General features: G+C 56.1%; 1 long non-coding RNA gene across 1 annotated transcript; it reads left to right on the top strand.

Moving 5' to 3' along the window:
* Nucleotides 1-5018: 5018 nt before the first annotated feature.
* Nucleotides 5019-15303, top strand: LOC111095376. Its single transcript, XR_005356383.1, has 4 exons — nucleotides 5019-5510; nucleotides 6010-6120; nucleotides 7224-7430; nucleotides 13614-15303. It is a non-coding gene; the product is annotated as an uncharacterized LOC111095376 (long non-coding RNA).
* The last annotated feature ends 615 nt before the right edge of the window (nucleotides 15304-15918 follow it).

The following is a 15918-nucleotide window of genomic DNA, read 5'->3' as shown; positions in this document are numbered from 1 at the left end:
GGCAGCCCCGGGCCCAGAGGGGACAGTGTCTCATTTCCCCAGGGCTGGTGCACGCTGGGCGTCGGACAGAGTTATCTACACGGATCGGAATGGAATTGAGTGCATCGAGGCTGGACCTGGGCTAGGTGGGGGTCGGCCTCCCCCTGGGGCACCCGCGTCCCTCACCTCTACCTCTGCGTAGAGGTGGACGGCGGCACTGGGCCCTGGTTCTCGGGCCGAGCCATCCAAACTCCGGACAGGCTTTACCTTGTCACCTGACCCTTGTCCAGGCCAGGCTTCACATCGGATGAGGTCATGGTTATGTCACTTGGGGACCTCGAGGACCATCCCTGGCCACACCTTGGCCTGCGATAAGACTCAGCAGCTCACATCAGTGGGTGACTCAGAGGGTGGGGTGGCGAGGGGGCAGTGACGTGGTCACATCTGTCTGCAGCCCCCTCCCCTTGGCACTCACCGCACTTGCAGGCAGTGGGTCCTCTGGGAGAGACACTTCCCTCCTGACCCCTGCCTGGCTTTCTTCTTCCAGCTGTCCCACGCGGGGCCCCGGCCTCAACGGGGAGAGGGAGCGAGAGCCACAGCGGCCAGCACCTGGTACTGCTTTCGGGAACCCTGAGACATCAGTGCCATCATGGTCCTGTTTGGTGGGTGCGGCAGCCAAGGCACAGAGAGGTGGAGTAACGTGTTCAAGGTCACACAGCCGGCCTGAGCAGGGCCAAGATCCGGACCCAGGCTGTCTGGCTCCAGAGCACATGCCCTCAGCCATGCGCTGTGCTGTCAGGGCAGCTGTGCCCTGACGTGTGGATGATGCTGGGACAGAAGGATGCTTGGGGGCTTGGCAGGGGCTGCTCCAGCACCCGGGGGGATGGGAGACCTTCCTGTGAGTGCCATTCGACAGGTGCTCTGACAGCTAGACGGGGGTTTATGATCAGGCATCAGGGCTGGCCTGATCTAGGGGCTCCTGATGTCCTGCGGCCCGTGTAGACTGTGCTCCCGTGGTGCTGGTTGATGCAGGACCAGGCGCCCTCCTCTGGGGTGGGGGTGGGGGGCTTTCCCCAGCAGCCCGGTGAAAGGCTCAGTGTATCTTCTTGGCTCCAGTCAGTGGTTGTCACATCCACCCCTGACCCCGTCACGGAGGCAGTGGAGTCGGGAGCTGCGTCCAGTCCAGCTCTGATCACCTGCTGGGCTCCTTTTCCAGCAGGACGACGGTCCCCACTGGCAGGAAGGTAGGTCTCAGAGACTGACTGGAAGAAGCTGCATGGTGACTGGCACCAGCTCGTGGGCATCCCGACAGGGCCAGCCAGCCTCTGCTCAGACACTTCTGATGATGGGGAGCTCACTACCCATCAAAGCAGTGCCTTCAGTTGCTAGAATGTTCTTCCTTTGAGATAAATTCTGCTCCTGTAATTCTCGTCTTTGGACTCTGCTTAGACCCAGAAGGCTGTAGAGGATACATCAGTCCCCTCGTCTACAAAAGAAGGCTGTACGCATCTGGGGCTGGTGCCCGGTTGTTTCTTCTCTAGGCATTTGCTGTGTGACCAGGGGCTCCAGTTTGCTATCTACCAGAAGTGAGAAGGCTTCCTCCTGGGGCTCCCAAGGGCCAAAGGAGGAGGTGGGCCGGATGCTAGGATGTTCCCCCCAAATTCCTACCCCACCCCCCGGTATGCACACTCTGTATAATTCCCTTCCTCTTGAGTGTGGGTGGGCCTGACCTAATCAGGAGAGCCCTTAATAGGGACTGAGCCCTTCCTGCTTGAAGTGTGGAGAGAGCATGGATGTGTGGGGGGCCCCGAGGGGGCCACAGGGCCAGGACCTGGGGCGATGTCTTGGAGCTGAGCATCCCGCAGCTGACAGCCAGCCAGGAAATGGGAACCTCAGTCCTATACCCACAAGGAAGTGAGTTCTGCCAATGCCCCGAAGGACCTGAAGATACCCCCTGGCTGAGCCTCCTGTCAGGGGAGCTGTTGGCCAACACCCCATGAGACCCTCCTGCATGAGGACCAGCCAGAATGTGCCACCTCGGCACAGAGACATGAGATGCTCAGTGGGTGTTGTTTTAAGCCAGTGGGTTTATGATAATTTGTGACACAGCACAGAAAACAAATACAAATAATAGTGAAAGGGAATAGAAGGGAAGGGAGAAGAAATGGGTAGGAAATATCAGAAAGGGAGACAGAACATGAAGACTCCTAACTCTGGGAAACGAACTAGGGGTGGTGGAAGGGGAGGAGGGCGGGGGGTGGGGGTGAATGGGTGACGGGCACTGAGGGGGCACTTGACGGGATGAGCACTGGGTGTTATTCTGTATGTTGGCAAATTGAACACCAATAAAAAATAAATTTATTATTTAAAAAAAAGAAACATGGGGCACGGGGTGCGGGTGAGTGGGTGTCTGGTAACCCCGAGGGCATGGGGGGCAATGCCCCGGCAAGGGTGGGGCGAGGCCTGGAGAGGGGGAGGGACCCCACTGCTGTCAGGCTGGTCGGCTGCCCCCGGCTCTGCTCTCTCTCAGGCGTTTCCTTAAATTCTGGGAACAGTGCCACAGGGGGTGCCAGTTATACCTGTTACTTAGGTGCAGAAAACTCAGCTCAGAGAGTTCAAGTGGCTTTCCCAAGGCCACTAAGCCCCTGGATGATGGACTTGGGTCTAGAAACCAGGTGGGTCTGACCCCAAAATCCATGCACTTCTCAGCACTACACTTCTGCTCATACTCATTTTACAGAAGGAGAACCGAGGCCCAGGAAGGGCAGGTGGTTTGCTAAGACAGCCGGGCTCACGGACAGGGCCCCTTGACCGAGTTCCACGTAGCAGCCTCACCCAAACCCTCACCCAAATCTCCAACGGAGCTGCTACTACTGATATGCTCATTTCACCCTTTAAGAGAGCTGGGCACAGAGAGGTTCCGTGACTTGCCCAAGGTCACACAGCAACGAGCCACAGAATCAGGATTAGAACCCAGGCAGTGGGGCTTGGGCCTCTTGTGCAAAAGCTGGTTTGGGACTAGCTGACGCAGAGGCTCAGTCACGAGAGCTGAGCAAGACGGGCAGGGGAGGGGTCTGGCCCACTGAAATGATGGTGAGCTCAGCCTGCCCGGACAGCAGGGCTTGGTCTCCTCCTAAGACAACAGGCCTCAGCTTTGACCGCCTGCAGCCTGGGCTCTTCTTGGAAACTGCCCCGCCCCGGACCGGCCCGACGGAGGAGCTGGACGTGACCCCTCTCCTGGGAGGGTGCGTCCTGTCTGCTCCTTCTCAGGACGGCCAGCCCCACCCACTCAGCTGGAGGCCCGTGCAGCTGTCCTGGAGGCTGCTGGCCTCCGCCGCCCTCAGAGGAGCTGCCAGCCCTCCAGCCCCTGAGGCCCTTCCCGTCCTCGTAGGAGCTGGGGAGGCCGGGCCCTGCTCTGAAACGGTCACTCTGGCTCCCCAAGGCCTGGGCCACCTTGTCAGGAAGGATGGACAGGGGTCTGGAGTCCCCTTTCCCTTGTCCCTGGGCCAAGCTGCTCTTCCTGTCCCCTGGGCTTTGTCCTCAGGGTCCCAGGGCCTGCTGTGCCTCAGATCCGAGGGCAAGGAGGGTGCTGATGCCCATGTGGGGCACCCCTCAAAACTTTCACCCTGGGGCGGGACATAGGCACCCTCCAGGACACCTCCACCCCAGTGGTCCTAGGACCAACCATTTCTGGGCATCTACCATGTTCCCATATGTCCCTGTGGAGGGTCTCCTACCATTCCCATGTCACAGGGAAGAGGTTCAGAAAAGTTAAGTGACTCGCCCAAGGTCACACAGTGGGCCCTGCTTTGGGGGGTGGCGTGGGCTGGACTATGGAAGGTGTCCAGTTGGGGGCTGGGGTCATGTGGTCTCAGAGAGCCAGCACTGGAGGCCGACCAAGTGTCGTCCCAGTGGGCTTGCTCACGTCCAGGGATGGGACCCCTCTCACACACCTGCCAGGGCAGCCCTGCCTGCGTTGTTGCGCCAACCTCTCCTCTGTTCAGAGCACCCCACACCCCATGGTGCCCTTGCTGGCTGGGCTCCTCACAGCAACCTGGCTTCTCAGCCTTGACCATGGGCAGACCCCCCAGTGCCCACCCTGCCCTGGTGTCAGGCTCTGGATGCAGATCTGGTGTCTTTCTAGAACTCCCCATTTTTCCAATGGACAGGCACCAAGTTTCTGAGTTTCCTGAAACTCAGTCCCATTTGAGGGTAAGCCCCGATTGGCCCAACCCATTGGCATGTCCCACCCCATTCCACAGTGATTGATTCAGGGGTGGGCCCTCTTACCATTGAGAGTCAATTCCTCTCAAGGAGCTGGTTGATGGAGCTGTGGGGAGGAGCCTACTTTCCTTGATTCTGGTCTTTTTCTTTCCTTGGTTGGGAGAATCAGACCAGTGGCATCTGATGACCTCGAGGGGAATGTCTGCCTTGGAATGAAAACTCATGAGAAGTGGAACTGAGAGAAAGAGAGAAGACAAGCAGGTCGGGAGCCTGGATCATGCCATGCCTGAAGCTGCACTCTGTTCTCAGTCAACTGAGCCAGTAAAGTCCTATGACATTGAAATCAGCAGAGTTAGGTTTCCTGTGGTTACCTGCAACTGAGATTGTCGTGCAGAAGCTGTGCCCACTCAGAGTATGTTTACCCAACAGTAAACATAGATGGGGAGCACTCAGCCGAGTGCCTACACAAGGTCTCCACTTTACAGGAGGACCTGAGGCTCAGAGCAGGGAGCAGCTCCCCCAAGGCCCAGGGCTAGGGATGAAACTCTGGTTTGTCCCACCTGGAGGCTGTGTGGTTCCCCCTCCCCGGGCGGCCCCTCCCCAGCACTGTGTGTGCCTGGAGCCCAGAGCCTGGCCTCGCCGGCCACCTGGAACTGGGAGCGTGGGGCTGCAGGCGAGAGGCCGGTGGGAGGCCTGGGCATGGCTGACGCCTGGTTGTCGGGCGGGGTGGGTGTTTTCCTCTAGGAGCTTTATGACTTCAGTGCCTCCCTTGGGATCTGCGGCCCCTTCTGGGGGATTTCTGTGTGTGGCGTGAGGGAGGGATCTGGCTGTACTCACCTGCACTGGGATGTCCCGTTGTCCCAGCACCACCTGCCAAAGGGCCTGTCCTCTTCCCCTTGAATGAATGGTCTCGGCGACCTACCCTTTCCCCAGGCGGGTTTGTGCTCCAACCCTCCACCAGCCTGCTCACACATCCCTCTGCCCCAGTCCTGATACTGACTCGACTTTCTGGGTGGCAGTCCTCACCCACTCTGCCCACCCTTCTGCAGGCAGCTCAGATCCTAGCGATCAAGAAGTCTTTGCAATTAAGCTCCTCTTCTCCCATTTCTTTGTCTGTCTGTCTGCCTCTGTCATGGTCATTTGGTAAACCCAACCCCTTGCTGTCTCACCCCATGGCTGTGGGCTGAGGACTACCCCGGGATGGTCGCCCTGCTGCATCACCCCAGTGTGCTCATCCCCTGGACTCTGCTCTCTCAGGAGACGACCCTGTCGCCTTCTCATTCACGACACAGGGACTCACGCCAAAGGTGACCTCATTATACCTCCAGCTTTCCTTGCTGTGCTAGAACTTTCCTTTCATTTTTAAAAAATATTTTATTTATTTATTCATGAAAGACACACAGAGGCAGAGACACAGGCAGAGGGAGAAGCAGGCTCCATGCAGGGAGCCCAAGGCGGGACTTGATCCCAGGACTCTGAGACCATGCCCTGAGCTAAAGGCAGATGCTCAACCACTGAGCCACCCAGGCATCCCTAGAATTTTCCTTTTAGACACCAATCCTGCCTGACACCCCCCTGCAAACATTCTCTACATCTGACTTCCCACCAGCTTTGCACAGCTTGGCACTGTCCTTGGATCGCTCCACACCCTGGCCCTGCTGTGCACCTGCACTGCCGCTTCCCCCCAACCCAACCACAAAGCGAGGGTCCCCAGCTCCGAGCCAAGGCCCTCCTCCCACTGCATTTCTCCCCAGCAATGCCACCTTCTTCCATGTTTATGGGATTCTTATTTTGATATTATTATAGACTTCAAGAAAAGTTGCAAGAATAACTCAAAGAATACCATACACCTGCTCCTGATTCCCCAAAAGCTTCTGCCTCTCTCCATCACACACATTTTCTTCTGGACCGTCAAGGGTGAGTTGCAGACACGTTGTCCCTTTACCTCTAAATTCCTCTCTGGGCAGGTCCCAAGAACACCCTGCCTACAGATCCATGGCACAATGACCAGAGTCAGACTCGGTCTGCTTGAGGGGAACCAGACCAAGACAGGGTGAGGCGCACTGAGCCCCTTCTGAGAGCCTGAGGTCAGACTGGAAGCCAGCCCAGGAAGGACGTAGGGATCCAGGAAGAGTCCAGCCTTTCTGCGACTGCGGCCACCATGGAGGAGGCCCACTCATTATCGGCTCTGCATTCAAGGCTTACAGAGGCAGACGGAGGTGCTGCCCCGGACAGGATACAGGTCCAGAGTGGGATTCCCTTCCCAGGCCCAGGCAGAGGACTGCCCCACCCACCAGCACTTGGTGTAGTTCCAGTGTCCCACCCCTGCAAGGGGCAGATGGATGGGCCAGGAGGGAACAGCCGGAGGTGACTCTGTGGCTGGAGTGTAGACGGGGGGCTCAGATCAAGGATGCCAGGCCCTGGTGGGAGCTCTGATTTGATTCTAAGTGCAATGGGGCCACTGTGGGGTTGGCGAGCAAGCTGTGCGTCCATGAGGTCGGCACTGGCTGCAGGTAGGGGACGGCAAGGCCAGAGCCAGGATAGGATCGTGTCCACAGTGGACACAGAGCCTCTGCGGCCCTTGGGGTGGCCGGTAAGAGGCCCCTTAAGCCTTCACTGCTCCCGTGTGGCTGTGTTCCACGGAAACCCCTCCAGACAAATCACACATGCAGCACAGGCACCAAGGGGCCCGCGGCATGCTCCCCCACCCCCGCCCCTGCATGCGGCCGGGACCCTGTAATTATCCTGCGCCGCGGGCAGGAAGGTTCAGCCACTAGCCGCCGCGGTTCCCTGCCCCAGGGAGGCCTGGCAGTGTCACCCCCGGCCCAGCCCTGGCTTTGGGCAGACGCAGGGTTCCCGCCGCTGCCCTGGGCTACAGCCAGCTCGGTGACCTCACCCTGGAGGCATGTCCCCTTCTGCACCCCTGCCAGTGGGCCTGTGCAAGGCTACCCCCCACCCTGTCTCTGCCCCCAGAAGATGGAAGGGACGTGTCCATCTTCTCCTGTGTTTTTCCGCTGCAGCCGGAACCGAGAACTGGCCCCACTGTGAACCTGAAGGCTTATTTTGCTGACGCTCACTGGAAGGAAGTGTCTGGAGGCCTGAGAGCTTATGCCCTGTCTCCCTGTCTCCCCTGAGGCCGCAGGACAAAGTGAGACCGAAGCCCAGGGTGGCGGGTCTGTATGGTCGCCTCACTCCTGGAGGAATGAGTGGCTGTCACAGAGATGAGGGTGAGCAGAAGGAGCGAGGGGGAGTCCGCCTCCCTCGTGACACAGTTGCTGCTCCTTTCCTGTGTGTGTGTGTGTGTGTGTGGCGAGGACACTCAGATTCGCTCTCTGCCACCTGCAAGTGTAGGACCCTGTGGTCATCTCAGGCACCATGCTGTGCTTTGGGGCCCCAGGGTGCATCCAGCTCTGCACCAAGGTTCCCGCTCTTGGACCGGCATCTCCCCACACACCCCTTCCAGCCTGGGCAGCCTCTGCTCTGGACTCTCTTTCCATGAGCTCCGGGTTTTTAGATTCCACGCGTGAGTGAGGAATCTTTATGCACCGTGACTCCATCCAGGCCCCTTCGTGGTGTTGCAAGCGGCAGGATTTTGTTCTTTCTCGTGGCTGAATGACACTCCTTCCTCTGCACGCACGTGTCGTCAGCCACTCAGCCCTCCATGGACACCTGGGCCGTTTCTGTGCGTTGGCTGCTGTGACTGGTGCCACCGTGAATGTGGGGGAGCAGACGACTCCTCCGTATCCTGTCTGCCTTCCCCTTGGATCTATACCCGGAAGAGGGAACACAGGGTAGCTCTATTTTTAGCTCTCGGAGGAGCCCGCATCCTGTGCTCGGTGGGGGCTGCAGGGGTTTGTGCTCCCACCAGCCGTGCAGGAGGCACCTGTTGCGTCTCGTCTTTGATGCCAGCCCTTCTGACAGTTGTGACATAAGAGCTCACCATGGTTCTGACTTGCACTTCCTGGGGAATAATGATGTCGAGCATCTTTTCATGTGCCAGTGTGCCGGTCACTTGTTTGTATTTTTTGGGAGTTGTATGAGTTCCTTTTATATTTTGGGTATAAATGTCCTATCAGGTAAACGGCTGGCAAATCTCTTCTCCCACGCTGTAGGCTGCCTTTCGTTCTGTTGATGGTTTCCACGTTTTCCCCTTTGTGTCATCTCATCAGGGGGAAGACAGTGGCTTTGTTGTCATATAGAGGCTTGAGTGTGCGTGGATGCCCAGCAGCCACGAGCGTAGCCTGTGCTGGTTGGTAAATAATTCTCTGCTCTGTGAGGTTGGACCGGGGCTCCACATATGGGGCTCTGAGGTTCTGAATCTCAGGAGGCAATGGGACAATGTGTGGAATTTTGTTAATTTTTAAATTTTTTAGTAGAGAGAGAGGGGTGGGGAGGGGCAAAGGGAGGGAATTTCAAGCAGACTCCACGGCCAGCGTGGTGCCTGATGCAGGGCTCTATCTCGTGACCCTGAGATTGTGAGCTGAGCTGAAATCAAGAGTCGGGCGCTTAACCATCTGAGCCACCCAGGTGTCCCATCGACTGTAGAATTTTGAAGGAAAAGCATCGCCTCCCCCAAGAATTTCATCCCAAGCAAGTGTCTCTTAGTGTGTGAAGGAAGCACGCAGGTGTTTCTAAATCTTTGAGAGGTCAGGAAATGTTCCCCTGTCTCCTCCCCCCTAGAAAGGCCACGTAGAGATGAACTCCTGTTGCCTCAGAGGTGATTCACATCATCTGTTTAACAATCGGGGGGTTGTGGCGTGAAGGCCAGGCAGCAGGTTCGAAGGTGGTGAATCACGGAGTCGGGCAAAGTAATTAGGCATTGCTTACAGAATAATAACAAGTGTCAACATTATTCCTAAGGGCAAAGATCTATAATTCATTCATTCAGCAAAGAATAAACATCACAGAGCTGCAGTGGGCGGTGGTGGGCCTTGGGTGGGTGGACAGAGCCAAGTCCCTGCTCTGTGGGGCAAGGAATAAATGGGTGAGCATAACAGGTGTCTGGCGGTATGACAGGGCTGGGGGACATGAGCCAGCTGGGCGGGGTGGGGTGGGGTGGGGTGGGGTTGGGGGGTGGGGGGCAGTGCCGCAATTGCTCTGATGTTGAGACAGCCAGGAAGGCTTCACCGGGAGGGGACATTCAGCACTGACCCGAGGGAGGTGAGGGAGAGAGGGGCCCTGTGGGTGTGGACAGGAGGGCTCCAGACAGTGGGAAGAGCATGTGCAAAGACCCTGAGGCAGAGCACTGTCTGGGGTGCTCTAGAACCCAGCAAGTGAGGGGAGAGCTATTGGAATGAGATGAATGAAGGGAGGTGGTGGGGTCACAGGGGTCTCAGGGCTGTGAGGGAGTTGAGAGTCTCCGAGGGGTCTGAGCAGGGGACTGACACCATCCGGCTTCTATGGAGGAGGTTGAGGCAGAGGCCAGGAGGCCAGTTAAGAGTGGTCACAGTGACACAGGGCTCAGGCAGGTGCAAGTGGCCTCGAGGTGGTGGGCTCTGGATCTGCTCTGAAGCCATGGGTGATGGAGAATGTGGGGAGCCCAGGCTGACCATGAGATTCTGTGCCCGAGCGCTGGAAGCCTCGAGGAGCCGTTCCTGAGAGAGAAAGGAACATCCCTGCAGGAGGGGCTCGGTGGGGCTCCGTGGGGCTCGGTGCGAAGCTCAGGCGTCTGGATGCAGAAGTCTGTTGCCATCCAGGTGGAGGGGCCGAGTCAGGCAGGTGGCAGGTGGATCTAGGGTGGAGGGTATGTTGGGGCAGGCGTGCCACCAGGAATCCTGGGTGCAGAGGTGCTGTTGGAGTCCATGGGACTGGAGGAGCTTGCCCAGTGAGGCAGTGTAGGCGGAGACCACAGGATGCCCACGGAATGTGTAGGGGTGGAGAGAAGAAACTTTCCTGCAGTTTTCCTCTAAAAAGGAGCGGCAGCAGGGGGACGGGTGCAGAATTAGGAGAAGAGTAAACCAATTGCACACTTGAGCCTGAACCTCCAGGTTATGTTAAGATGCAGGGAGGGAGTCGGGTGAGTGGAGGGAGGTGTGCAGGAGTCGCTGTGGGCTCTTGGGGAGCAGGAACGGGCCTGGAGGGCACAGAGCTGAGGAGGTGCATGGAAGCCCACACCAGACACCGCAGGGAAAGATGAAGATTTGGAAATGACACACGTGCTATGCATCCAGTGTTGCACATAGGCACATGGTTTCTGAAAAGTAACGTTTGAAGTTTCCACTTCTCGGGAGATGATTTGTGATTTTAATGTTCTTTTTTTTTTTTAAGCAGTTTTCTGTACAAGAAATATTTACCGACGACTTCTGTAGTCAGCATATATATTTTAAATTTCCTTTTAAAAAAGTCCTTACATCCTCATGCGAGGAAATGAGTTGGGCCTAGACCTCACACCATACCCAAACATTAGCTCAAAATGGATCAAAGGTCTAAAGATAAGACTCTAACACTTTTGGAAGAACAATTAGGGAAACGCTCCATGATGTTAGATTTGGTGACGATTTGTCAGACACGGCATCAAGGACACAGGCCTGCATCAAAATGAAAACTCGTGTGCAAGGCACAGTCAGCTGAGCGGAGAGGCGACCGTAGCTCGCGAGGAAGCACCTGCCCGGAGTATGTCTGTCAAGGCGCCAATGTCCAGAGTGCACGGAAAGCTTGACAGTTCAACAACAACCAGAAACAATTTTAAAGTGAGCAGAGGACCGGAGTGGAAATGTCTCCGAGGAAGACAGACAGATGGCCAACGACACGTGAAGCGATGTTCCACATCCCTCATCCTCCGGGAAGCGCAAATTGAAACCATGATGAGATGTCACCTGGGCCCTTTGGATGGCTGCTATTTATAATAGATAAATAACAGAGAACAAGCCTCGGTGAGGACGTGAGGGGTCGGAACCCCGCGCTGCGGGCGGGAGCTGGGAGCGCACAACGGTGCTGCCGCTGCTGGGAGACGGTGTGGCGCGTCCTCACAACCTTGGACAGGATTGCCGTACATTTCGGCAATTCCACTTCTGGGGTAAACATCCCGAAGAAGTGAAAGCAGAGCCTCAGACGGAAATGCTCACGGCAGCCAAAACGTGGAAGCAACCCAAGGGACGACGGAATGCAGCGTGGCCCATCCGCACACTGGGACATCATGCAGCCTGAAACAGGAAGGACGTTCTGACACGGGCCACCACGCGGATGAACCTGGGGGACGTTCTGCTGAGCGAAGCAAGCTGGGCATGGAAGGATGGCTACTGCATGGCTCCACCTGCACGGGCTTCCTCGGGGGGTCAGATTCGTGGGGTCAGCGGGTGGGAGGCGGGGGTGGGGAGTTAGTGTCTCATGGGCACAGAGCGGTAGTTTGGGACAATGAAACAGCTCTGGGGTTGCTGTTGGTGATGGCGGCACGGTGGCACTGTAAACGCCACAGAACCACACACCTGAAAATGGTTCAAGGGTAAATTTTATGTCATATGCATTTTGCCATGATTTTAAGGACTCACAGCTCAGAGTGCAGGACTAAGTGGTCCCAGGCTGTGACCACGGTCAGCCTCTGTCACCCCATTTCTGTGGCGTCCCCCTCCCCCAAAGGTTTTGGGAGGCCAGGTCCCACCTCGGGGCCCTCCCCACACTGTTCCTTCCATGTGGGACAACTTCCTTGTACTGGACACTGTTCCTACAGGCACAGTGCAACGTCCCGCCCTCCACCCACAGCTCCACCTTGGGGAGCCCAGGCAGGGAAATGTCCCTTCTTGGTTAGTGCGCAGGGTAGGGCCCGATACCAGCCTCCCTGGCCCTCCCTCTGGTGCTTGCTCTTGGGCATGCGCACCTGTTCCTGGAAGGGGTGCCCCCAGGAGGGTCTCAACTTTGCCAGGTGCCCAGAGCCGTGTTCTGTGTTCATCTGCGGCCACAGAGTCCACTGGAAGGATGGTGTTTTAAGCCGACGTTTCCATGAATGTGGCCCTCAGGGGGCTGCTCCCCAGCACAGCCCTTGACACCTGGGTATAGACACATGCTTCAAACAAGGCGATGGTGGTTTAGGGGCAGACACTGTGTAAGGAAAGCCATATGCAGGGGGTATTGTGCAAGGAGAGCCGTGTGGCCTCTTGAACCAAACCAAGTGAGCCTTCAGGGAAAGATCCCTGCCCATACACCCCTGGATGCAGCATGCTTGGGGTGTGCCCCTGTGCTGGGCGCCTTTCAGGGTGGGGGTGGGGAGAGCTGCACAGACAGACAGGGACAGATTCTCCTGCAAAGAAAGGCTGCTCACCACTGGCCCCGCAGCTCCCAGGTGCTAATCCCAAGGAAAGAGTCAAGCCGTGGACATTTCCCATGGTGCTTTCAGGATGTGGAACAATCAGGATGCCTTTCATGCTGCCGCCCGGTGGGCTGTCTGAGGAAGCAGCGTCCCTCGGGGCTCCTCCCAGGTCTACATGAAAGGGGACCACGTGCCTCCTAGAATGGAGAGAGGTGACCACCCAGAAGGGCCGTATGATGCCATTGTTGTAAGAATTAGAAAGGATATGGGACTCCTGGGTGGTGCAGTGGTTGAGCATCTGTCTTTGGCTCAGGGCATGATCCCGGGGTCCAGGATCAAGTCCCACATTGGGCTTCCCCATAGGGAGCCTGCTTCTCCCTCTGCCTGTGTCTCTGTCTCTTTATGTTTCTCATGAATAAATAAATAAAATCTTTAAAAAAAAGAATTAGAAAGGATGTATGTCTGCCTGTCTCTTCTCTCGAGGTCTGGAAGGAAATTCTCCAAAATGTGCACTTCACGGGTGGGTCTCTGGGTGATTCTTCCTTTAAGGATTGCCTTTCTCTGCATAGACACGTATGAAGGGTAGAACTGTTAATAGTTACTTGAGAGCAATGTGTGTGTGTGCATTTGTGTGCATGTATGTATGCATGTGCAATGCAGGCATGAGTGTGTGTGTACCTGTGTATACTCGTGTGCACATGTGTATGCATGTACAACACAGATGTGAGTGTGCATGCATACCTGTGTGCACTCGTGTGTACATACATAATGCATGTGCAATGCAGGTGTGAGTACCTGTGTGCACGTGTATGTGAATGTGCAGTCCAGGCATAAGTGTGCATGCATGCCTGTGTGCATGTATGTGTGCATTGTGCGAATGTTGCACTGTCTGGGTGTGTGTCAGTGTCTACACTGCAGGCACTGTCTTTCCAGCAGACAGTCCTGGTCCCCAGGGCCATTCCCAGGGCCAGGCTGAGAGTTCTTCCCAGAGTTGCGGTCCTGGGATTCTTTCCAGAGGACGGAAGGGGGACTGGCCACCTCCAGCTGGGCACAGGCGGGGGCCTGGGATGCTCAGAGGTCAGCAGTGACCTGCTTCCTGGAAGGCGGGAGGCCAGGGCCACCAACCAGCCTCGGGGAAGGAAACTTACTTTCCCATTTGTCTCCACAGACCACTGTCGCAGAGCTTGCGGGGCCTGAGAAGCATCACCTCTATCGTATAGATGGGAAAACTGAGGCCTAGGGCAAGTGTGACACAAGCCCAAATCACAGAGCAGAGGAGCAGCACCATGGAGCACAGATTCCTGGACTCAGAGGGTCGCCACCACCCCACCCGGCCTCTGGGGGCCTGCCCCCAGTCCCAGCTTTTCAGTCAAAGCCCCAAGGGGTCCCACGTCCTTGGGACTGAATGCTGGTCACACAGAAGCAGGTAGACATGAGCTCTGCCCTCAGGGAGACGGGGTCCAGGAACACTGAGTGAGCACCACTGCATACAGCCAGGACACCAAAGAGATGTCATTTCCAGTCCACATTCAGCCAAGTGTCTCCAAGTGTTGGAAGGTGTCCTGGAGACCACATGCCCCGTCGGAGCCACACTCCATCATGCACCAGCTGTGAGCCTTGAGCAAATGATCCACCTGAGATGCCATTTCCTCACCTGTAAAGTGGAGGTGACAGTGCCAATCTTACCAGTGAGGCCCAGAGTGACCGGCAAGGGGTCTGTGCCGTGCTGCCCACCCAGGGTCCAGTGAACAGCAGCACAGCCTCCTGTCGGCTGCTCCCCAGAAGCCCCACCACCCCGTCCCAGTGCCCATCTTCTTTGGGCCACAGGACCCCCAGGCCCATCCCCCACCCTGGGGACATGCCTGTGTGATGATGACACCATGACTCCAGCCCAGCCCCCGGCTCTCAGGGCCAGGACGGGGGTTGGGGGAGGAGGGTCAGGCACCTCCCCACAACTAGAGAGGCTCCAGCCCACTCTGTCAACCTGCTTGTCAACCGTCTCTCTTGTCCTGTTTCTGGCTCTCTTTCAAGGTGGGAGAAATAACTATTATTTTTAGGCAACCCACTATTATTATTGTTGATTGCATCTAATTATAAAAGCTATACATTCTCATTGTGGATAATTCAGAAAGTCGCAAAGAGTACACAGAAATTTCTTTAAAGTCATCCCCTCAAGGTAGGTTAATTGGTTTGTGCACCTCCTGACCACCAGAACTTGTGGAGGTGAACTTATTTTGAAAATGTTTCTTTGCAGGTGTGATTAAGTTAAAGATCTCAACGTGCCCTCATCCTGGATTACCTGGGTGGGCCCTAAACCCGACGACAAGTGTCCTTATAAAAGACACACAGAGAAGGAGGCAGAGGCCGCATGACCACAGAGGTCAGATGGAGGGATGCCTAGGAGCTGGGAGAGGCCGGAAGGAGCCTCCCCTGGTGCCCCCGGAGGGACCCCCACCCCCACCTCGGTTTGGATTCCAGCCTCCAGTCTGAGAGAATGAGTTTCTCTGTTTTCAGCCACCCTGTTTGCGGTGATTTGTTACAGTGACCCGGGGAACTGACCAATCCTGACCCCGACCCCAGCAGTCAGGGGAGTCCTGTGGATGATGGGGTTATTGTCCTCTGGTTGTGAGTCCTGGAGTGCGTGGGTGCATGTGCATGCATGTGAGTGTGCCAGAGTGTGGGTGTGTTCACGGTACTGCTACACCTTACAGCATCTTCACTTTAAAAAATGATTTTGGGGCACCTCCATCACTTAATCATTTAAGTGTCCGACTCCTGATATCAGCTCAGGTCAGGGTCGTGGGATTGGGCCCTGAGTCTGGCTCTGTGCTCAGCAGGGCGTCTGCTTGAGATTCTCTCTCTGTCTCCCCTTCCCTCTGCTCCTGCCCCTGCTCATGAGCACACATTCTCTCTCTAAATAAATAATCTTTTAAAACAATCTTAAAAATAAGAACATGGTGGGGCATCTGGGGGGCTCAGTGGTCAAGCATCTGCTTTCAGCTCAGGTCATAATCCCGGGGTCCAGGGATCAAGTCCTGCATTGGGTTCCCTGCATGGAGCCTGCTTCTCCCTCTGCCTGTGTCTCTGCCTCTCTCTCTCTCTCTCTGTGTGTCTCTCATGAATAAAAAAAATAGAATCTTAAAAAAAAAATAAAAACATGGTTTCATGAGAATTTTCTCACTTTATCAAATAATCTTTATGGAACTGATTCTCTGATCCCAAAGTATGTATTATAAAATTCCGTGAAGTTGGGAAGATACAAGAATGGGCACAGAAGGAAGAATGATCATATTGGACCCTGCCGGCAAGGCCAGCCATCATGGGTGTCCTGGGTGCGTGCCTGTGTCAGTGACGATGCTGTCAGGACACACACAACAGTGCGGCCACTCCAGGACGTGATCTGGCACTTTCTGTAAAAAACTGAACCAAACATAAGCATATGATGCACCTGTGGAGGTCCTGGGCATTCATCC

The sequence above is a fragment of the Canis lupus genome, chromosome 3, assembly GCF_011100685.1.
Source record: "Canis lupus familiaris isolate Mischka breed German Shepherd chromosome 3, alternate assembly UU_Cfam_GSD_1.0, whole genome shotgun sequence".
Classification (NCBI taxonomy): Eukaryota; Metazoa; Chordata; class Mammalia; order Carnivora; family Canidae; genus Canis; species Canis lupus.
Note: the sequence above shows the minus strand (reverse complement) of the source record. Positions and strands in the feature narration are given on the sequence as shown.